The sequence below is a fragment of the Lemur catta genome, chromosome 6 (assembly GCF_020740605.2).
Source record: "Lemur catta isolate mLemCat1 chromosome 6, mLemCat1.pri, whole genome shotgun sequence".
Classification (NCBI taxonomy): domain Eukaryota; kingdom Metazoa; phylum Chordata; class Mammalia; order Primates; family Lemuridae; genus Lemur; species Lemur catta.
This window is the reverse complement of record NC_059133.1, coordinates 8,247,570-8,272,015: the sequence shown is the minus strand read 5'-3', so window position 1 is coordinate 8,272,015 and position 24,446 is coordinate 8,247,570.

The following is a 24,446-nucleotide window of genomic DNA, read 5'->3' as shown; positions in this document are numbered from 1 at the left end:
CAGGGCGGCTGCTCACAGCCCTGGGGGCCTCTCGGAGTCAGGGTGTCGCAGGCTCAGCTCCCCGGGGGCAAGACCGTGCTGTACGGCCCATCTCTCGAGGACAGTGTATCTGCCTTGTTCATATGCGTGTCTGTGCCCCTTCCGTGGGGACTCCCGTGTGCATCTCCTTTTTTTTTTTTTTGAGTCAGAGTCTCGCTCTGTTGCCCGGGCTAGAGTGAGTGCCGTGGTGTCAGCCTAGCTCACAGCAACCTCAAACTCCTGGGCTCAAGTGATCCTCCTGCCTCAGCCTCCCGAGTAGCTGGGACTACAGGCATGCGCCACCATGCCCGGCTAATTTTTTCTGTATATATATTTTAGTTGGCCAGATAATTTCTTTCTATTTTTTAGTAGAGATGGGGTCTCACTCTTGCTCAGGCTGGTCTCGAACTTCTGACCTCGAGCGATCCACCCGCCTTGGCCTCCCAGAGTGCTAGGATTACAGGTGTGAGCCACCGCGCCCGGCCAGCATCTCCTCTTACAGGCGAAGAGATGTGTGGACCATTCACCGACTGCTGTGGGAGCCCAGAGTGGGGGCAGAGGCCCTGCTTAGGGGTCCCAGGAGATTTCCCAGAAGAGGAAGAATCAACCCAAGGCCACAGGCTTCTGAAGGCTGGGCCAGGCCTTGTGTGAATTCCCAGGCACGAGGCTTGGCCCAGAGGAGATTATGAATGAGTGAGTGAATGAATAAGTGACTGTCTAAACATGGGTGGGCTTAGCTTTGAGGCCTGCAACGGAGTGGACAGCGTCGGGCAGGGCCAGCGCATGACACCCAGCAGGCTGAAGGGCCGAGCAGGGTGCGGCATCCGGGGAGGCCTTGTGACCTTTGACCCAGCAATTCCACTTCCAGGAATTTATTCCATGGAATTATTTGCACAAATACACAAGCTATTTGCTACAGCTGGGAAGTAACCTAAGTGCCCCTCAAAATGGGATTCAAACACTATATACCATGGAGCACTCATACAATGTCATCCCAGGAAGCCATTAGCGAGAATAAAGTCGATCTGATGGGCAAAGATCTGCAAATCTCTCGTTAGATGAACAACAGCATGTGCAGGATCATTCGTGTAAAAAGAAAAAAGAAAGTGAGGTGGGTGGGACCTTGCTCCTGGCAGGAGGGATCTAGGGCTGGGCAGGTGGCTGTCTGAGGAGGGCTGGGGCTGGGAGGGAGGTGACCATATCGTAGACCCTTCTGCTTTTACCCTTCTCATTTCTGCCTCAGTTTAAAAAGCAGTTATTAAAAATGGAAAATAATGACAACAAACAAAACTTACTTAACACCTTTCTGGCAGGAAGGAGCAGGGTGCTTGCTAATAATGTGATGAATCTTTAAAAATTTCCCCCAAACTTAGAGGCACGGTGACCTTGGTCCAGAATAGGGCCACGGCTGGCTCTGGAGGAGATGAGGGGTTGGCCCAGCAGGGGGGTCCAGGAGGGAGTGGCCTCCAGGTGGGCAGGGGCACCGGAAAAGACCCACGGCAGGGGCTGAGGGAGGGAGGGGCTGGCCGAGGCTGAGCGGGAGCCAGGTCAGGGTCACAGGGTCCAGCTGGGGCCCGGGCGCCCAGACCAGGGTACTGCAACCGAAATAACTGCATGAACACGGGCAGTCAGAATATAATATAAAGATAATAACTGCTGCGGTGTGTGGCACGTCCGCACAATGTGTACTTCGCTTGGCACTAGGTCCTTTTCACATGTCATCTCACTGAATCCTCTAAAGATCGTGGCCATGAGCACTGCTATGATCCCATCTTTACCGACAAGGAAGCTGAGATTCCAGCAAGTGGCGCTCAGCCGGGAAGTAGCAGGCGGGATTTGAACTCAGGACCGTGCAGTCCCAGTCTGTGCTGTTCTTCAGGGCTGCTGAGGGCCCCCGACTCACAGCCAACACCAGGTGGCTGCAGGGGCCGCAGACGCCACCAGGAACTCCTGCGACTGCGCAGCACAGATGCCCACTCTGTTTGGTTATGGCCGTGGTGACCCCCGCAGAGGCCTGTTAGCAGGGTCTGTGTCCTGCTGGGCCCAAGCCCTACGGAATGCCCCACCCACGTGGCCTGCGAGGTGGTGGCTCTGCAGAAAGATTTGCTGTTTCCTGTAAAGGTGTCTTTGCCAGGCAGAGGTGTGGGGCGTTACAAACTTGACCGCTAGGTGCCCTTGAGAATGGAGGGGTCCAGAGGAAGCAAGGGAGGGTGCAGGGAGAAGGCCTGGCTGTTCCTCTCTGTGAAACACCGACCCCTACCCCAGCCCGGGCACTCGGTGACGGTGGCCACTTTCCTACCTGTCCAGCAGACGAGGTGGCAGAGGTGGGCATGGAGAGGGGCAGTGCGGAGGTGGGGGAGCTGCACCCCCAGATGGCTCGTGCTGTGGAATAGGATGGCGCATACGCTGGCAGGACTGTGCTCATGTTGAAGAACTTGGTGCATTCATGATTTTTAATAAAAGTACCTGCAAAGCAGGATAAACCTGGGTACATCGTGTTCTTCAGGGCTTCAGCGAGTTCCTGAGCAAGCACTGAGGGACGGCCCCCCTCCCCTGCTTGGGCCACCCCACGCCCCTAGACACTCAGACATCGTGAGGCAGGAACACTGAGTATTCGTTTATTTTTGCTGGGCAGGCTTGGCTGGACTTAACGTATTCAGTGAATATTTCTGGAATAGCTATTGTGTTTTCATACAGCCAAGAGCTCTGCCTGGTGTTTTACACACATCACATCTCTTAATCCAAACACAAAATGGGGGTCATTGTCCCCATTACAGATGAGGAAGTAGTGGCAACTTGCCCAAGGTCTCGTGGCAGGCCGGGCCACCAGGACGCTGCCTCCCTCCCAGGAGCGACCTTAGCAGCAGCTCCCGGGGAGGCGGGATGCTGAGACACGCTTGTGTCTCCCCTCGCTCTGCCACGTCTCAAAGCCATTAGCCCAAGTCTTCACTCCTTCTCCGTCGTGAGTCCCCAGGGGCTGATCTCAACAGCAGTGCCCCGGGGGAGTCTTGCGGGCGGGATCCTGGCACGGGGCCTCTCTGTGCTCCCTGCCCGCATTCCAGCACCGCCTGCCCACCAGGGCCGGTCCAGAACCCCCTGCAGACCCCAGGCCTGCCCTCCGCAGAGCCTCCCAACTCCTAGACGGAAGACAGGACTTCAAATCCTGAGCCTGGGACTTCTAGCCCGGTGAACCTGGAGAAAGCTGCTTCCCCCTCCGAGCCTCAGTTTCCTCATCTGTCAAATGTGGGCAAGAATAGGCAATTGAACGAACTAATGCAGTTAAAGCACTCAGCTCAGTGCCTGCCCCCCGCGAGGTGCTCGGTGATTGTTAACTCTCATTACTGCTGCGACCCCTTTAGGTCCCTTCTCTTAGCTGCAAACAGGAGCTGAGCAGCCCATAGACCAAGACACCCAGGGGCTCCGGACCTGATCTCTGGCAGACACATGACCACGCTCCTGGTCCCTGCCCCAGTGGCCACTGAGTCCTTCCCTCTTGTCCTCCCTGATCCTACCAGATGCCAGGCCCTGCAGGCACCACATGGAGATCGCCCCCCACAGCCCACCTTCTTCCTGTCCCTTCATTCTTCGGGAAACTGCACCCCAACCCCTCCCAGGGGCGTCTCACCTGGGGTTTTGAGTAAATGAGCTTGAGAGGATGACTGTGATAATGTGGGCTGGCCCGGCTGTCAGCCATGCCCGGCTTTGGATTCGGATCCTCCAGAGCAGCTTCTTGATAGAACATCCTCGTTCAACAGTCAAGTACTTTTCTCGCGCCAAGGCCTGCCCTCAGTGCTGGGGGAGGAAGGCGCTGAGCAGCGGGCAAGGCCCCGCTGTTTGGAGCTTAGGGCACCCACCCACGCCACCTGGAACCTCAGCTGCTGTGCATGGCTCAGTCCCCCAAGGCTCGAAGGCCTCAGAAGGCAGGGATGGTGTGGAGGACACTTGTCATTCATGTGGCCACCCCAACCCCTTCCTGTGGCCGGGAGAGTATCTATTTTATGAGTGTTGATGGGGGTGGGGGTGGGGTGGGAAGATCACTTCCTCTAAAGGAGCTAAAAGCCCCGGAAGTCCCCTCTCCCTGCCTTCCTGGCAGCTGGGGTACAGGGCACATGTGACTGGGGAGCTCGAGTGAGGGAAGGGCCTTTCTCCTCTCTCCCTGGCGGCAGCAAGTCTTGGCTGCCAGGCCTGGCTCTTGGTGCAGGAGCGGCCGTGGTGCGGACTGCAGGGTCCCAGGCTCAGTGAGAGCGAGTTCTTGCTGGACAGCTCTGCACACGGTCTGGGGCCGTGCGGGGCACTGTTTCTGGAAGCTCCAGCCCTCCCAGCGATGCCCTTTTGACACGGCCTTTATCGCCTCCTTACGCAGTTGGCGCCGGTGCTCACAGCCAAGAGCCCGGCGGGTGCCGGCGGCATCTGGCCCGGGCTGGCTCACTGGCCGCCTCCCCTGCCCAGCCCGACGCAGCCGTGCGCCGCTCAGGCCTTCATACGCGCCTGGGCTCTGTCAGTTGGCTGGTGGGTTTTGAAGGATGTTTATGGGCCTCTACTCAGGGCCAGGCTTTCCACACACAGGGTTCCACTTACACCTCTTCAGTCGCCTCTACGGACCTGCATGTTCTGTGTGGACAGTGGCCCGCAGAGCCTCTCAAGTCCAGGCGCGCTGTGGCTGGCACCGATCTGCTGCTCCAATGGTCTGAAGCCCCTGAGGAGGACACAGCTGTCCCCAAGAAGTGTTCCTTGCCAACCTTCCGGCTCCGCCCACCTCCTGTGGCTGGGCAGGCGGGTCTGCTGTCCCCAGGGCTTCCCCGCTGCTGCCCTGATCCCTCCTCTCCTCCCCATTCCCGTGTCTGCCAGCCTGGTGCCCACACGCCCCTGGGCCCTCCATCCTGAGACCCTTCCGGGCTCCCCGTTGCCCACAAGAGAAAGTCCAGGCTCCCGTGTTTGTTTGTCGTCCTCCAGGGCCCTGCAGACTGTGGCACCTGCCTGCTTTCCAGAACACCCTGCCACTCACCGGCTGGCCCCTCCCTGCAGACCTTGAGCTTGCTGACGCACGGCCCGTACCGCCCCTGCTCTACCTGGCGAGCTGCTCCTAGGAGACCCCGTTCCGAGAGCATCTCCTCTGCGAGGGCTTCCCTCCCACCCAGCACGGCTCGGCCACCTCTGCACAGTCTGTTGTATGGCAGCAGCGTGGACCTGTCTCTGGTCTGGCCCTCAAGGTCACAGACAAGGTCTCGTTCATCTTGGCATCTCAGTGCCCAGCCTTGAGCCTGGTGCGTAGCAGAGGCTCTCAGGAAATGTCTGCGGTTTAACTAAATTTAGCGAAGAACTATCTCAGTGCTCGGGACTACCATCACTAGCTTCCCACCTGAAAGTGGTCCAGAAGAGAACATGGGGTGGATGACACTCGGAGGCCCTGGTCCCTGAGGAGGGGTCCCCAAGCCTACCGTGGTGGCAGCAGTAGAAGGAGCCCGATTCTGGGCCTTGTCACAGCCCCCTACTCTGCAGCGGGATGTCTAGATTGGCCTTGCTCTTCTTCCTCCACCCGCCTCCTCGGGGTGGAGAGGCACAGTGAGGAGGAAGACGGGGCAAGAACCCCTCCCTGTGGGCTACTGTGAGAGGTGCAGACGCTGGATGGGGCCTGGCAGAGTGCCTGGCCCAAGTCGGTGCCCGTCCACCACGGGCTGGGGCTTGTCCCTGGCTTGCTCTGACCTGGCCGGGGGGGGGGGGGGGGGCTCTGCTCCAGCCTAGACACAGTCTAACCTGAGTCAACGTGCATCGCGACTGGCTTTGCATGCAAATATGAGTCCCTTCTGCTCCATTTGCCCTGGATCAGTATGATTTTATCTCTGAGACCCCCAGGATGTCACGGGATGGCAGCTGGACAAGGCCCGGGGCTCTGGCAAGGAGAGAGGCCCAGGAGAGTCCCTTAGCGTTTCAGAGACTGATCCCTCCCATGTGTCCTGCAGTAATCACCCTGATCTCCAGATCTGATTGGGGGACCTACGGGAAAACAGTCTATCACTGTGAGCCATGAGGGTCCTTTACCATTTAAAATAGATGAGCTACAGCTACAATGGGATGGTATGCAGCATTCAAAGGAAGGAAATCCTGACACCTGCTACAACCTTGGATAAACCTTGAGGACATTATGCTGAGTGAAATAAGATAGTCACAAAAAGACAAATACTGTCTGATTCCCCTCATACGAGGTCCCTAGAGCAGTCAAATTCAAAGAGACAGAAAGCAGAATGGGAGTTTCCAGGGGTTGGAGGAAGAACGGGGAGTTCGTGTTTTAGGGGTGCAGAGTTGCAGTTGGGGAAGACGAGAAAGTTCCGCGGACGGGTGGTACTGACAGCTGCCCAGCAATGGAATGTACTTAATGCCTCTGAACCGCACATCTAGAAAAGGTTAAGACGGTAAACGTTATGTATATTTTACCACAATAAAAAAAAACAATGTGTGACATCCACTTTGGGAACGGAAAATGAAGGGAAAATGAAGGGATGGAAACATATTCCTCATTTCCAGAAAAAAAAAGTGTACGTGGATTTCCTTTATATAGATGACAAGTAAAATAAAGGGAAAGCAGAGGAAACTAAAAGGAAGGTTGCCAGCCCACGAGGCTGTGGTTTTTATAGCCTCTGGGTCAGTGTCCCTCACGCTGGAGAAAAGCTGATAGCGCCTGTAACATTTTTAAAGGTCAAAACCAGCCGGAACTTCAGCCCACTGCCTAAATGCATGATAATAGCAAATTTAAAAATTAATTACAAGGTCTCTCCTGCTGACACCTGGGTGCCAGCTCCCCCGCCCGGTTCAGAGCCAAGAGGGGCAGTGGCTCTCAAAGGTGCCACTGTTCTCAGAAAGCCTCTTCACTGTCTGCTTCCATTCTCAGGAGCCAGCTAAGTCCTGCTTTATGTCATTGTCCCTGGACAATATGTTTTGAAATGAAAAACATTCTAATTGGACACATAGGAGACGCCTTCCAGCTTCCAAGCCCAGATGAGAATAAAGGCTCTGCTTAGCTGAAGGGCGGAAGGAAGAGCAGTACACTGGGGGTGCTTGGGGAACCCTAAGTCATCTTCAAACGTCCTCAGCTAAGGGGAAACCTTTGCAACATGGTACGTACAAAGTAGAAGAGCACTAGGCCCAGGGTGGGGAGCGCCTATGGAGCACCCCCTGTGGCCTGAGTCGTCTGACCTTAGCTCTCCCCACCGCCCTGTGGAGTGTTACCATCCTCTGTTCCATCAGCTCTAAGAACCTAGATGGATTCAATCTTTGCTCTGCCTAATGGGAAAGTCCTTTCCAACTCATTATGGTGCCTGCCTTTTGCCAACGAAGCAAAAGACCTAGATTCCATTCCAAGCTTATATCTAGGAGGCCTTGGGTAAATGTTTACTCATTTTGAAAATGGGGATAATTTCTGTACCCATCAGTCTGGCTGGGCTTTGCTGCAGTGACAAACACACATTCATGCTACACCCATTGCTGGTTAACTGGGGACTCTGTTCAGGGTGTCCTCCCTCTGGGACCCGAGCTACACCAGGGCAGGGAACATGTGACTTGTAACGGAAAGGCTTCAGCCACATGCTTTGAGTGACATGGCCATGCATCATAACTTCCAGGGGGTGGGAAGTGCCGTTTTGCCTTGTCCCCGGGAGGAGGAGAACCAGGCATTTTTGGTTCACTCCCGCCTAGCACTAAGGTGCTTCACTATGCTGCTGTCAGGATGGAGAGAGGGAGTTGTGTATGATGAGCTTTGTAGAACATCAAGCCCTCTGCAGACATAAATTATACATGTGAAACACAAATGTAAATTACAAATGCAAAGCACTGATGTATTATTGTTGTTGTTGCCATTGATATTAACAATCCATCGTGTCTTTCACACCATTCCAAGAATGAGCCGTGGCCAGCAACCCCAGTCTCGGGAGCCCACTCTCTTCAGGCAGGGCAGGAGACCTGCCCTGTGGCCACACGGCTGCATCGGGCTCCTGGTGTGCTGTCTTTTGTTTTTTCTTCCTCTGCGGAAGTTTCTATCATTATCCAATCCCAAAGCCACAGAAGCACCAGAATTTTAACAGATTTGGGCCCCAGAGCCTGACGGCAAAACATTATGATGCACGACTACAGATGGAAAGTGCTGGGTCTTTAAATTGTGACATGAACACTGTGGTTTTAAAATCATTCCTTGGGACCTCAGGGCCCTGCAGGGCTGTTGGGAAGATTCTGGGCAAACATTCCGTGGCGGGGTGCGCATCTGATGGGTTCTGTTTTGCTGTTCCTGGCCCTGGCCCAAAGTTATGCCATAGGTTGGATACCATGGCTTTAAAAAACTCATCCAGAAAGATTATGACAACCTCTAAAAATTTCCAAATGTCTGTGGTTGAAGTTTATGCTTCCAAATGTGTTTCTCTCTCTCTCTCTCTCAACCCCATTCCCTCAGCAACTCCTTCTTTTTCCTTCTTCTTAACTGAACATCTCTTCTAATCTTCCCCATCAGTCTCCCTTACTCCCCCTGATGCACGCACACACACACGCGCGCACACACACACACACACACGCGCGCCCACACACATGCACACACACAGGCACTTCTAGTCCCAGATAGGAAGTACATGTGACGTATTCCAGGAACACTTTGGCTTCGGACAGACCCGAGTTCCTCACCACAGCCTGGGGAAGGCAGCATCTTGCAGGCTTGCAGATGCACTTGGTGTGACCACGGTCACATCTGTCCTCTGCCCTTCCTCTGCGCTCCTGCTGGCAGCCCTGGCTCTGGGCTCACACTGCTCCTGTGGGCTCTCCCAGCCCCCATGGCTCTCTGTGCTGGCAGCTTACCATGCAGGGTGGCTGCTACGTGGGCACCCAACTGGGCCAGGCGGGCACCAGGAGGCCTCACTCCAAGTCTCCCGCCGTCAGGGCACCAGCCGGAGGGTGGACAGGCGGCATGGGGCTGGAGCCCGAGGGTCGAGGTGGAGCGTGGAGTTGGGGGTATGGGTGCTTTGGGGCTGCACAGAGTCAGCCACATTGGCTTAAAGAGATGTCAGGGCAGGAATGGGAATTCCTCTTTTATTCGTTTTGACTATTTGGATTGGACTGCTTGTCTGTGACTCTATCCCGAGACTGGACCGTGTGGGTCCACAACTCAGAGATTTACACTCAAGTGATGTTTAGTCCACTCTGCACGGCTCCTCCCGCGGTGTGGGGCTGGCCACAGTGTGTGTTGGGCACTTGGGAAATGCGAGTTCTCTCCCGAGTCCCGGCCTGGGCACCCCCACTCCCCGCCCTGTGGCCGGCAGGGCGGCCACCAGGAGTGCCCTGGGCTCAGCGTCCCTCCAGGGCTCCTTCTCAGATGGCAGCCGCCAGCCGTGCCGCTCAGCGCTCCGGCCCCTCCTCTCCTAGCCCCGCTGGGGCCATGCAGAAATCTGAGCTCAGAGTGTCTGTGCTGAACTTGCAGCCTCTGCAGGGCGCTGTTCTGGCCTGCGGGCCCAACGCTCCCAACCCCTCTGACCCGTGCCAGGAGGGGCCAGGCCCACCCCCACCGGAGACACCACATTTTCTCATTAGTCCTCCTGGGCCTGGCCCTGCTGTACCCAAGCCCCTCGCCTTCTTGGCCCTTTTCTTGCCGTCTCTAGGACACTGGCTACGAGAAGAGGCTGAGGCTAAGGAGAAGCCCTCGCACAGGACTCGGCTGACTTTACGAGCCCAGCCCGGTCCCCAGTGGCGCAGGCCTCGGAAGCTGCCCCTGCTGAAGGCAGGTTTGGGGATAGGCTGATTCCTGTCTGGGTGGGCACAAATTCCTCCCAGTCTCACCGAGGAGGGCCCAGTGGGCGTCCTCCCATGGCTCCTTTGGCCCAGAGGCGATCTCTACCCTCCATCCAGTCCCCAGGAAGATCACCTGTGTTCTCCACACACCTACAACGGGCCCTTTGCCAGCGTCCCGACCCTCCCTGAGGAATCACAGAAGCGCCAGAGCTGGAGGAGGCTGCTGGGCCCACCCACTCCAAGGCCCTCACTTATAGCTGGGAACCAAACCCAAGGTCCCTTGGCTCAGTGGCCAGCCAGGGCTAGGGTCTAGGTCTTCGGACTCCCAGCCAACAACACAGGGCTCCCCATCACCTATCTCTGCCAAGTGGCTCAGGGATGTAACTCAGCTGCTCCCTGCCCTGGCCCCCGTCCCTTGTCAGGCCTCCCCCCAAGACTGCCATCTTGGCTTGCAGCAGTCCAGCTGGGCCCAGTTGTCCTTCACTTGGGCTCGAGTGCTGTCTCTGTGCAGGAGCCTGGTGTCTCCAAACCTCCTAGAGCTTTAAACACTAGGATATTAAGGACCGTAGAGGAGAGATGCTCAACCCAGGAGAGGCAGCAGGGTGCTGAGGGACCACTGAGGCACAGCTCCTGGTCAGCTCATGCTGAGGCATGGTGTTACTTAAATCATTCCCTTCCTCTCTTCCACAAGCAGCTGTCATTGAGGTGTGCATATGGAGTTAGACATGCATGCTGTGTGCCTCCACTGGTTGTGGGTAGCAAGATCCGGGTCCCCAAAGTGGAAGTCACGCTGAAACCCAGGTCAAGGTCAGCAGCTGCCATGGTCTGGAGGCAGAGCTGATGGCGATCGGTGTTCAATGGGTGGAATTGGTGGTAGCTCATCCCACACTGTGATTTGGAGAGAGCTTATTTACAAGAGAGCCTACTTCTCTAGGTCATCAGAAAGTGGCTACTGTGAAATGTCATATAAAATCAGCTGTAACTTTGGAAATTGTAGCATGTCATGGAGTGATGCTGCTGTCGTGGAGTGAGAGAAGTTCCTAGGCCCAGTGAATCAAGAAGGAGAATGAGGAATGAGTGGGCCAGAGCTTCCCAAGTCCCCTCCAGGGGACAGGAGCTGTGTCATTGAATGCTAGATGGCCATTGTCCCAATGGTTTAGATGTCCACTGTCCCATCCTGATGGTTCTTTCTTTCTCTAACAGATGTTTCCTAGACACTTGTGATACTCCAGGCACTGTGCTAGGTTCTGATGACCCTGTCCTTAGAGGACTTCTGCTCTAGAAAGGAAAGCGAGAGACTAGAAAAGGCATCGGGGTCCCTGACTACTTCTCTGACTTCCTTCTGTGTGGGCCTGCCCTGCACTCAGCTCAATTGCCCAAGCCTGACTGGCCTTAAACTCATCCCTGCCTCAGGGCCTTTGTACGTGCTATCCTCTCTCCTTACATCTTCTCAGGACTGGCTCCTTCTCATTACATAGATCTCTCCTCAGAGTTACCTCTTTGGAGGTATCTTTCTTAATTCCACTTTCTTTTCTTTACAGCTCTTAGCACTCTCTGAAATTCTTAGTTCTGTACTGTGTCCCACTAACTGGAATGTAAGGTCCATGAGAACAGAGATCCTGCTTGTCTTGTTCTCCATGTGATCCTAAAAGCTATCCTGGAACAGCCTAGAATAGTGCCTGGCGCAGAGTAGGCGCCCAGGAAATACTCTTTGATGAATAACGTTCCGTGGACACCTATGAGCTCAACTCTGTGCCAGGCGGCACTGTGCTAGGCACTGGGACATTTCAAGTCCATTTAGAACGTACCATGCTGCATGCTGTATTTCATTTCATCTTTATGAGAGCCCCAGTAGGAGGGAGCTGATATTACTTCCATTTTGTAAACCAGAACGTGGAGACCAGAAGCGTGGATAACCCATGATAATTATATTGCCAGTTACTGGCTGCCTTGACTCGAAAGAGTTCCTGCGACCCTGCCCCAGTGGCTGCAGACTTGCCCGTGTGGCTCCCTTCGGCCAAGAGCGTATGAAAGAAGCAACCATGGCGAGAAGTTTTGAAAGTTACGGCATGGTTCCACCCTTTTTCTCTCCCCTCTGCCAGAGAATGTGTCTGGAGAGGGGCTGCTCCCTCAGCCCAGATCCCAGGAAGGAGATGTGGGTCAGAGTTACCCCCAGGGAGAAATGAACCGGGTTGTGAGCTGCTGAGAATCGGGTTGTTTGCTCCCTTGGTGTAATTTATCAAGAGCTGACGAATGCATGGGCTTTGGGGATCTCGAGGAGGGCAAGCCTTTGCTTAGCTAGAGAGGCCCTAGAGAGGAGACCCATGCTGCGCAGCAGGGTTTGCTGACCCGAGTGTTCTGGCCACAGTTTCCCCTCTGAGCTCACAGTGCCTGGGATGCTGGCGTATTGTTTTGCTGAATGGGCGCCCCTGGTATACAGTCGGCCCCACCCACCTCTCTAGCCCAGTCTTCCTGCAGCTTCTCTCCTTGGTGTGCTGTGATCTTCCTGCCTTTATCCTGTGCCCACCGCAAGAGCAGGAATCTGGGAAAATCACTTCATCTTTTAAAACTCAGTTTCCCCACCTGTAAGAGGGAGGATGCTGACACCTCTCAGGATTATTTTTAGGATGAAATGATTTAACATGGGCAAGTGTCTAGCCCTCCTAGACGTTTACTGAATGACTGAATAAACAAACAAATAAATAAACACTGGAGCATCTGGTATAAAGACTGATCTGGTTTATAAGACAGTTTCTTTGGATTTGGGTTATCACAATCCATTCTCTTTGGGCTGGAGCCCCTCGGGAAGAGCCGCTTTGCTAAAGCAAGTGTTTCTGAACCTACAATACTGAGGTAGTGGTGACCCCAGCAAGGGGCAGCCCTGCGTCATTTTGAAGCAGGCTACAGCCTCAGCTGCCCAGAGGCAGCGGAGGGGGTGAGTGTCAGCTGGAGCCCCCTGAACAGAGAGATGCCTGCCTGGTGCAGCTGTTCTCTTCTGAATGCGGCTCCTGGGGACCCGAGCTCCCGGGAACGGGGCAATTGATTTCTGCAAGGCAGACACAAAGGCCCCTGCCATATGGGACCTGGAGAGCCAGTGCAACCATCAGTCAAGGCCAGGCACGGTGTTTGGCCTGTGTCCTTTTCAAAGAAGGCAGCCATCAGTCAGCTTGGTGCCCCTTGGTGGATTCTGAGAACCCAGGCACTGAAAAGCGTTCTCGTCAATGAATTGAACCACAAATTCAGCTCGAGGAGCACATGCCTGTTGCAGAATCACCTGTATAGCAACGTCAGGTCAACCTGAAATCCCAGGGCTATGCGAGATGTGTGGGAAGTGTAGAAATGGGAGAAGGGCACTAATATTTATTGAGCATCTACTATGCGCATGGCAGCTTGTCGGCATGATTTCATTTAATTCTCCCAATAACTAGGCAAGGTGGATGCAATTACCTTCCCACACAGGTGAAGGAACAGAGGCTTGAAGGGCTGAGCAGCAGGCCCAGGGCTGCAGAGCGGGAAGGGGCAGAGCCGGTACAGTCTGATCCCAAGAACGTGCCAGCAGGGCCTGTCTCCCACGCCCCTGCACAGCCTCTGAGCAGTGAAGAGGGCCAGCCCTGGGTGACTCTGAGCTCCTGTGGGATCAGGGCTGGGCTGAGCCAGGTGGGTGCCGGGTGCAGTGCCTGCTTTTATTGAAATGTTTGTTCACGCCTGAGCAGAGGAGAGGCCGTGTATGGGGAAAGGAACTATTATGAGCCAAACTGTGTCCCCCCAAAAGATATGTTGGAGTCCCAACCCCGGGTATCTCACAAGGTGACCTAAAGAAATAGCGTCATTATAGAAGTAATAAAATACAATGTGGTCATCAGGGTGGGCCCGAAGTCAACATGCCCAGTGTTATCACGCAAAGGGGAATTTGGACACGGAGACTGCCGTGCAGAGGGAACGCTGTGCAGAGACGCAAGGAACAGCCGCGGGAGGGCAGGGGCCAGAGCGCAGCATCTACAAGCCCAGGAGTGCCGGGTCGCTGCTGCCACCACCAGAAGCTGGAGGGAGGCCTGGAGCAGACCCTCCCTCGCACCGTCAGAAGAAACCAACCCTGCCACACCCAGATCTCAGATTTCTGGCTCCCAGAACTGTGGGACAATAAATTGCTGGTGTTTTAAAGTCACCCAGTTCGTGGCACTTTATCATGGCAGCCCTAGCAAACTAACACAGGGACTGCAGTGGTGGCCTCAGTTTCCCCTCTACTGTTGGAGCAACCATCTCTGTTCCCATCTGGAAAGGCCTCTTCCTAAGCAAAACCAAAGCCCTGCAGCCAACAGCTCAACCTCTGTCCCAGGTTTTAGTGACATTTCTGGTAACACCAGTGTTCCCACTGGCAGTTTCCTCCAACCTCTATCCCAAAGGAGCTGTGATACAGACACCGCTCTCATCTCACCACCCTGCCAGTGCTGTCGTGTTACCCAAGGGACAAACACGCCATATAGACTAAAGACCTGGGCGTTGGCCCAGCAGGCTCTGTGCTGGCTGGCTGTGAAGAAGCAAGAGGGCAATCACAGAGAAAGACGCATGCTCGCTCCCAACCCTATCCTAGCCCCAGGATTATTTAAAAATTCCTTAAATTTGTGATTTTAATTAATTAATCACTTGTCTATTAATATTTAAGCATCTGTATTGACTTGACTTTTCCATGTGGTAACAGTCCTGTGCTCAGAGGCTGCAAGTACTGCCATGTTCTAACGTTCAAGAGCAGAACAGCATCATTGCAAACCTCAGCAGATTCATCACTGAAATTCACGGACCAACTGTCATTTAGGCGTCTAGACAAAATCAGAGTGATAACCGCCCTCCCCCCTGGGCTCATCTGCAGACTGTGAGGTGTCCTGGTTTTGTGTAATATTGTTTCCAATAACTCGACCTTCTTAGGGGAAAAAGTGGAGATTAATGAGCCACATGAAAACACTAATTTCCGTATATTAGAGATGATGATGAAATATGTTAATGGCTTAAACAAAGCTAATCTACAAGATTAAGACTATAGAAGACAATTTTAAGGGCACAGACTCCATACTGAGTTTTTGGCAGCCGATTGGAATCCCAAAGTGTCCCAGTGCTTTGGGGCAGGGGCTGGGGGCCGTACAGCTAGTGGGAGAGGAGGCCTCTCATTCTGCACTGAATGTTTGTGTCCCTCCCAAACTCATATGTGGAAATCCTAACCTCCAATGTGATGATATTAGGCAGTGGGGGCCTTTGGGAGGTGATTGAGTCACCAGGTGGAACCCCCATTATGAGATTAGTGCTCCTATAAAAGAGACCCCAGAGAGTTCACTTGCCCTCTTTCCACCATATGAGGATATGAGTTTTCTAGAATTGTGAGAAGTAAATTTCTATTGTTTGTAAGCCACCCAGTATATGGTACTTTGCAAGAGCAGCCCAGACGGACTACGACACCTCCGGCATGAGCAATCTTGGGAGAGGCAGCAGCTCGATGCTCACAGCTGTGTGACCCTGAGCCAGTGACTCAGCCACGCCGAGGCCCTAATTCCTCTCTGCCTTACTCTCCCGAGAGCTACAAGACTAAATTGAGACGCATTCAAGTGCTCTGCCAACTGTAAAGTGCTCTACAAGTGTTAGGAAGTGCAAGGCCCGAGGGATTTGAACAGATTGAGCAGTGGAAACCTTCTGACATAAATAACCAGGAAGCACAGCTCGCTGGTGTGTTGCGTTTTCCTCCCATAGCTCTAACATATTTTACAAGAGGAAATCTACAGGTCTCTGGATCAGGCTTGCAGCCAACCCCCGCCTACACGGCAGGTGAAAGGGACTTCGGATGTCTTGTTCCCAAGCCGCGTGACATTACTGTCCTTAACCGGGACCACAGCTTGTTAAGGTGATTAATGCAGCCCTCCCCTTCAATAGAGCAATGGCAATTTAGCGGCTCAGGCGGCACAGGTGTGCCCAGTAGTGCTTCCTAGCAAACAGGTGAGTGAGCTGGTGCTGATCTGTTGAGCTGCAGACCAAGTTGCCTGGGAAGGAGGAAATGCAGCTGGCAGAGAGCAGGGCCTCCCTTGCTCTGCAGCCTGTCTGCTCTGCAGCCTTTGCGGAGAGGGCTGGGGTAGCCTGTTCCGCTATGGGGTCCCACGGCCTCCAGTGGCTCTCTGGGGGCCCACATGAGGATCTTGATGGACAGGGCTGCAGGTGCAGCGTGGGCATCTCTGTGAGGGCCCCTTCCCTCCTGAAAGCTTGAACACAGTTTCACTAAATGGTTCCTGACAGCCCCAGGGGGACCAAGCTCCTCTTTCTCCTGCCTTGGTGGGGCAGTGCACCTGCTGTGCCTCCCACGGAGACACCCTCACCCCATGCTCCCATGCCTCCCCCCGCCCCGTCCCCCCAGCCTTGAATCAGCTCCCCAGTGATGTCTCTTGGGGACCCTTCTCCACGGGCTTTCCGGCTGCCAGCCTGTGCTGTCTGTAGTGGGTCTGTCGTCGACTCGACCTTGTGAAGCGGACAGACTCCACGCGCTGACTGGGTCTCTCGTGAGAACCGCCGAACCTGGCCTTCTCGCCGGTGCAGTGGGACCTGCTTGTTTTCTTCCCTTTTGCTAGTTCTCTTTATCCTTGACTTTGTGCTTTTCAAGCTGTGTGTTCATTTTCATATTTGGATGAATCTAGCCTGGCACTGTTTCTAGTTCAACCCTCCGACTTGTTTTGGGGGCATGGGGCACAGGTGGAAGAGAACAGGTTTAGTGCTACCAAAGCTGGCTCCCTGGGGTTGGTGTCCCGCTCTGGCACTCTCCTGCGCAACGGTGTGCAGGCAGAGCCAGTGTCCCGTCACCCACACCGGGATAAAAAAACTAACTGACAAGACACACTAGTAGGTGCCCCCACTTCATTTTTTAAAAGAAGTATGAACATATTACTGCTTTATGTAACTGAATTCAAAGTAATTTTTTTCCTTTAGTCTCTGTTGGCTATTTCTGGGGTGCTCTGTGTGGTTTTCAAGTGCATATTACACACTCCCCAAGGCGGAGACCCAAGGCATGATAGGAAGTGAAAATTCCCCACTGCCAGGGTGAACCAGTGAAAATAGTTCCCAATTAAAATCAAATTGTATGCGTGGCTGCGTGACATTTTCACAGTTTAATTAGGTGGGAAAGAGAGAAATTGGGACAGTCTCTTCAGCTCTAAACTAGCTCTAAGGATGTCCTACCCCTGCCCCAACATCTGCTAATTTGGGTCTTGACATGAAAGGGGCAAGGAAGGGCTTAGGGGCGTGTGGTGGAGGCTGAGACTCTGCAGAATTGGGGAGCCAACAAAGGAAGATCCAGAGAGCTGGGTGGCAGTTGCAGCCAAGCAGCTCCTAGAAGTGCAGAGGACCCAGCTTGGGAGCAGGATGTGCCTGAGGGACAAGGTGAAGGGCAGAAGCAAGGCAGGGCCAGGCCAGACCCACCTGTCCTCCCACTTGTCTCTCCCAGCCAGAGGCACTGACAGTGAGGCAGTGACAAGCTCCAAGCAAGAAAGGCCAGAGTTCAAGGTCTGGCTTTGACCTTACACCTGTATGACCCCGGACAAGCTCCTCAGCCCTTAGCCTGTGTTTTCTAACGTCCACCATGGCAAAACTATTACCTTCCTAGTAGGGTTGTTAAGAGGATTAAAAAGCGCTTGCAACATTGTCAGTGTTCATTACGTGTCAGCTACTACTATTCTTATTAAACTAGAGTTCTGGACCTCATCCTTGACTCCTTCCTACCTCTCAACCTCATTTTCAGTTAATCCCTGAGCCCTTAAACTTGTACCTTTCAGGCGTCTCTTTCCTCTCTCCATACTCCTACTGCCTCTACCTTCCCTCAGGCCCTGGCCCTGGCTAGCAGGGACGGCTGGGCACTCTGTCTGCAGGAGAGAGGCGAGGGCACCGCCTACACATTGCAGGCAGCAACGTGCACAGTGGGCTGGGAAGGACTGAAGCAGGGAGGGAGTTAGGCTGGGTGACAGCCGGGCGAATGGAGGAAAGGGGACAGGAACAAGGCACTGCAGGGACAGGATGGGCCAATAGAGCCCAGGAACTGCCTGGGTGCTGGGGAGAGGGGAAGAGGAAAGACCCAAAGCGGACTCTGGAGCTAGTGTCGCCACTGTCAGAAAACAGGAGAGCCAGAGGAGCCGGCTGGGAGGAAGATAATGAACTTGTGATTTGTTGTGGGCTTCATAGCAGAAAATGCGTGCAAAAGTGCTCTGACATCTACAAATTGCTATACAAATGCAAGTTATTATTTTTCAACATTTAGATAATAACACGATAATCTTGTTAATGATAATCTTGGCAACGATACATGCTTTAGGGATTGATAGCTATTAGGCACATTCTGTTAGGAACTGAACAGAATAATTCATCTGTCCAAAGCAGCAAATGTATAATCCAGAAATAGAATGCAGGTTTTTCACCCAACTCTAAAACACATTTGTTCCGTCCCTTTGCATCTACACATGAGAAATTCTTACCGCACGTGCTCGTTCTCACTCTCTCTACGGCTAAGAGGGTGGGCTCTGAATTTGAATCCCGGCTTTGCCACTTAGTAGCTGGGTGACCTTAGACAAGTCACCTAGAGTCTCTGTGCCTCAAGTTCCCCATTTGTAAAGTAGGTGTAATAGTAGCCCTCACCTCAAAGAAGTATGGTGGGAATGAAGTGATTAATACATCTGAAGCACTTTTAAAATAATGCAAGGCCCACAGAAGGCTCTGGGAGTCTCCTAAACGCCTCCCTGTCCTGCCGTGGCCCTTCTGCGTCTATTCTTGACACAGAAGCCAGAAGGATCCTTTGGAGCCCGACGTAGAACATGTCATTCTCTGCTGAAAACCTCCAACGTGCCCCTTCCCCTCAGGGTGAGACTGCAGGCCTATTGTAGCCTACAAGCCCTACCTAGTCCCCACTCCCTTGCCCCTCTGTCATCCTCTCCTGCCACATACCACCCCCACGCGCTGGCCACCTCCCCATCTGTGAGCACATCGGCTATTAGCCAGGGCCCCCGCACTGGCTGTACCCCAACCTGGGAGGCACATCCCAGAGACCCTTACTTCCCTCCTTCGGTCTCACCCAAATGTTCCCAGACTGCGAGCCTCCTCCAGTCACCTGGCCCTTCCCATCCTTCCCAGCTCTACTGTCTCCACAGCACGTGCTACTCTCTAACACACTACCTAAGTCACCTATGGATGGTGCTTATGGCAGATTGTCTCTCTCTTGCCCGTGAGAATGCAAGCTCCACAAGGGCAGGCCTTTTTTTGATTTGTTTTATTAACTGATGCATCTTAAACACCCACAACGGAGGGTGTGTACATAGTAGGTACTCAATAAGTATTGGCTGAATTGAACATATGTTCAGTTGTAACAGTCAAGGCAGTCTCCAAGTTGTTCATCCATCCTTTGGAGCTCAGAAAGCATCTCCCACAGACACCCTCTCCCAGTGGTGGTCAGCCTACTCGTGCTGTGGCAGGTGCGACAGACACGCTCTCGTCTCACGTCTCACTCATGCTGGTCCTGCTGGTGCCACCACCTGGAAAGCCCTTTCTGTTCATCTTGGCAAATCCATGTCTCTTATGTTGAAGGGGGAGGTTTTCCCAGCTACCAAAAGCTTAGCCTTCTAGTTCTGTCCAAGAGAAGGCGTTTTTCTAAATCAATTAGAATGTTTTCTAAATCCCAAATAGTCTATCTGTATGGAGACTCATCTTACTAGATTCAGATTCAGAACAATCTTTACAAATAAAGACCTGTGAGATGACTCAAAACTTAAAAATATCTAGACTTTTCTTTTTTTGAGGCAGAGTCCCATTCTGTCACTCTGGCTAGAGTGCCGTGGCGTCAGCCTAGCTCACAGCAACTTCAAACTCCTGGGCTCAAACGATCCTTCTGCCTCAGCCTCCCAAGTAGCTGGGACTACAGGCATGTGCCACCATGCCCGGCTAATTTTTTCTATATATTTTTAGTTGTCTAGCTAATTTCTTTTCTATTTTTTTAGTAGAGACGGGGGTCTCGCTCTTGCTCAGGCTGGTCTCGAACTCCTGACCTCGAGCGATCCACCCGCCTTGGCCTCCCAGAATGCTAGGATTACAGGCGTGAGCCACTGTGCTCGGCCAAAAATATATATACTTTTCAAACACTGTTACCTCTGCAACAATATGGACTGATGATTTGCTTATTTTATTGATGGTTGATTTAACCAGCAATAGTGAATAAAAAAATGCTTACTTTACCAAAGGACAAGCTGATCTTTCTATTTTGCTAATCATTGTTTTTACCATCTTTGTGATGTGCTAAAAGCTTTTCAGTTAAATAAATGGACCATTAGGTAAGAATAGAAATGTTAAGAAAGTATTAACATAATTTATTAGGTTTTTGTATAACTCGTTTGAGAACGCTACAGGGACCCAACAGGATATTGGACCAAAAAGTGTATGGGCAGTAATTTAATGACTTAGCTTCACTATGAGGCATCTGGCAGATGTAATACAATAATATACATTATCTTTGCCTTCTGTGATTAAGGTTCTAGGCTATCTCTTCCTTCATGCTACAGGTGTTCTGTGATATCAGAAAGATGTGGTATATAGTAGAGGGGACAAGTTCTCAACTGCAGCATGATTGAACACATAGATTGTGGTATTTTATAATGGAATTTTACTGTTTGAAAAGCTGCAAATGCCCGAAGCCATAATTCTGCAATAATTACCATATCTTTGAGAACTTTCTGCACCGTCGGTGAGAAAACAGAATTTAAAATTACCAAACAAAATCATCTTGAAAACCTAGTTTCTTCTGAGCCAATTTACTCTTTTCTAAGCCTGCCTGCTGATAAAAGGTGGCACATATAACAATAATATGCTTGGCCTCCTCAAATTACTTGGTGTTCTGCAAAAAATAAAAATCTTTCAATTCCACATATCTAAACCCTTTTATCACATCTCAGACTCTATTAAAAATAAAGTAAAACCTAGAAAACCAGGGCCCTGTCTACTGAATATGTATCTGGTTCACCAAGTTGTTCTCAATCCTTCCTTTCTCTTTAAAATGAAGGCACACAGAAGAGGGGACTCCGTGCACATTTAGGACAAAGCACTGTCACAATGAACTCATTTGGAATGGATTTCGGAAACCCTTTAAACCCCAAATTGCTATGACACTTTCTTTTCAATATGATACATTTCCTTGTCACTCAGACTTTTTCGTTTATTCAGTCTGTAAAGGCCACCTAACCACCGACTGTGTCACTGCATAAAGTCTGAAACTAAAGTGCTCAAATTTCTGACCTGCCAGTTTTGTACATGCTATATTCAAACTCATCACGTTCTCTCTTGCTCCCAGGTTTTGTACGTGCTGTCCTTTCTGCCTAGAAAATTGTGTCTCCACCCTAAGTCCCTTTGTTTGCCTAACTTGTGGTTATCCTTCAGAACTCCCTGTGGACGTCACTTCCCCCAGGCAGCATTCCCTGTGCCCCTAGTCAGAGCTGGTTGTCCCTCTTCTTCGTCAGGCTCTGCCGCATACACTGTGCCTCCCAAGTCCTTAGCACCCACATGTTTACAGAGACTACTGTTTAGCCATCGTACCTACACCAAACCAGCTCCAAGGACAGGGAGCACATCCATCTTCTTCACTATTGTATCCCCAATGTCTAGCAAATTGCCTACTCATAACAGGTGCTTAATAAATAAAGAATGAACATATGAGTAATTTGACAGTAGGTAAATGGTAAAATATTTTTATAACTGCCTTATAATAGGATCCTCAAGTTCCAGATAAAATACTTAAGAGAATAACATCTAATGAAGTATTTTTAAACTGAGATAATTACAAAGTCAATCAGAATATAGCCTTTCTTAATTTAAGCCAAGTTTGTTCTATTCATTTAACGGAGTTGGCTAAATAAAAGCTCAAATAAGTGCTTGTTAATTAGACTAATTAACGAATGGTTGCATTAAAATATATGAGCTACGTAAAACCTAGTTAAAAATCTGAAGTTACTGTGTGCATGTAGTAAGCACATAGTAAGTAAGGTAGTTTCTCAAAGGGACAGTTTTTGTTGCCTTAGTTGTTTGTAGGGTTTCTCTGAGTATTCAAGATATCTGATGATGCACCTTTTGGAAAGGAGCAAAGAGAGTGAGGAATGCTCTAATTCTGGAGGTTTTTCCTCCACTCTTAGCAACATACAACTAAGAAATTTTATAGCCAGTATCAAAAAGGAGATATTGCATCCTACTACCCCCTAAGAATCTACTGGCAGATCTCCCAGATATATGAAGAAAGCTTTAAGATCATCCTTATTTTACATTCCATCTTATTTCATGAAGAAGTTTATTTGTCCAACACGTCATCGGTATCATTTATTTTAATAATCCTGGAATTCACATTTCATCTCAAAAGTTACTTCCTTAAATAAAACTTCCCTGAATTCCTTGACCAGGTCAAATCCTAATATCCTTTCCCAGCACCATTAGATTTTGATATTTTTGACAACTGATTAATCTATCAAATTCCTCCAGAACTCTAGACCTCAAGCTCTATGAGGACAAGAACTATTACCTGGTTTTTGCTCCCCTCTGTATTCCCAGGGCCTGGTACACAGTAGGTACTCAAAAAGACAGAGACCTGATAGGTAAATGATCACAGAAGCCACTTTTCCCTAAGGGCATTCACTGAGTCCAACAAATTCCAATTTCCATTTTGATGGCTTTGAAAGGTGATAGGAAGAGAAATCACCTCATAAAAGGTGGGGAGTTTAACAAGAGATGCTCCTTACACTGAAGTGAAACATAATGGCTACCTAGTGAGAATGAATTGGAAACTCACCAATCCTTACGAGGAACTTAAGTCTGGGATTAATTTAGGTATTCCAGAGAACTTCAAACCATGACCTTGATTTACTTAACCAGTGCGGTAGTACAACAGGCACTTGGCAGAAGCAAAAAACAAGTTCTTATATTATTCATACAAATAATTTTTCAAGTGTTATGACCAGCACATAGTCAAAGATAATCAGGCACACAAGGAAATACAATAGCATGAGCACGAACCAGCAGAGACAAGTAACAAAAAATAACATCTAAACTAACATTCTGTTGTTAGTTTATCAATATGCTTAGAAATTAGGAACTACATCTCTACACTTCTTCATGATAGGAATTAGAATATACTTGGAACCAAAAGATAGTGAAAATATTACACACCAAAACTTGTGGTAAAATGGTACAGCTACTTTGAAAAAGTTTGGCAGTTCCTCAAAAAGTTAAACACAAGAGGTACCGTACGACTCCGCAATTTCACTCTTATACACCTAAGAAAACTGAAAACATGTTCACATAAATGTTCATAGCAGCATTATTCACAACAGCCAAAAAGTGTAAATGACCCAAATGTCCATCAACTGATGAATGGATAAACAAAATGTGATATATCCACACAATGGATATTATTCAGCCACAAAAAGGAATGAAGTACTGATGACAGATGCTACAACATGAATGAACCTCAAAAACATTATGCTAAGTTAAAGTCAGACACAAAAAGCTATAAATTATATAATTCCATTGACATGAAACATCCAAAGTAGGCAAATTCATGGAGATAGTAAATTAGCGGTTGCCAGCGACTTGGAAGAAGAGGGAGTGGGGAGCAGCTGCTAATGGGTTTGACGTGCCTTTCTGTGGCGATGAAAATGTTCTGGAATTAGATAATGGTGATGGCTATACATACTTGTGAATATACTAAAAATCACTGAATTATACACCTTAAAAAGGTAAATTTTATGGTATGCCAATTACATCACACTTTTAAAAACACTGTGGGATGCAGCTATGTAAAAGAAAATTTATAGCTTTAAATGCATGTATTAAACTATTCTTACTAGTTTGCTGGTAAGAATACTCTCTTGTTTACTTACTATTCTTACTAGTAAGAATTCTAGGCCGGGCGCGGTGGCTCATGCCTGTAATCCTAGCCCTCTGGGAGGCCGAGGCGGGTAGATCGCTCAAGGTCAGGAGTTTGAGACCAGCCTGAGCGAGACCTCGTCTCTACTAAAAATAGAAATAAAAATTATCTGGACAACTAAAAATATATATAGAAAAAAAATTAGCCGGGCATGGTGGCGCATGCCTGTAGTCCCAGCCACTCGGGAGGCTGAGGCAGTAGGATCGCTTCAGCCACTCGGGAGGCTGAGGCAGTAGGATCGCTTAAGCCCAGGAGTTTGAGGTTGCTGTGAGCTAGGCTGAGGCCACGGCACTCACTCTAGCCCTGGCAACAAAGTGACACTCTGTCTCAAAAAAAAAAAAAAAACAAGAATTCTATACTGGTTTGCTTACTATTCTTAGTAGTACATATACTTAAAAATATCTGCTAGAAACATTAACCTATAAAACTATAGCAAATTTTAAAAGAACCAAGTAGAATTCAGAAATGAAAAATACAACAAATTTAAAAACATGATAGGATAATTTAACAACAGACTAGACACAACCGAAGAAAAAAGTGGTTAACTGGGAGGTAAGCTGGACAATCGCCCTTATTCATATAATAAGTATGTTCACCATTAAGTGTGAAGTGTCATGATGTCTGCAATTTATTTTCAAACTGTTCAGCAAAATATGTGTTTCTCTACCTAATGTGTATATAATATAAAGATGTTTAGTGAGAA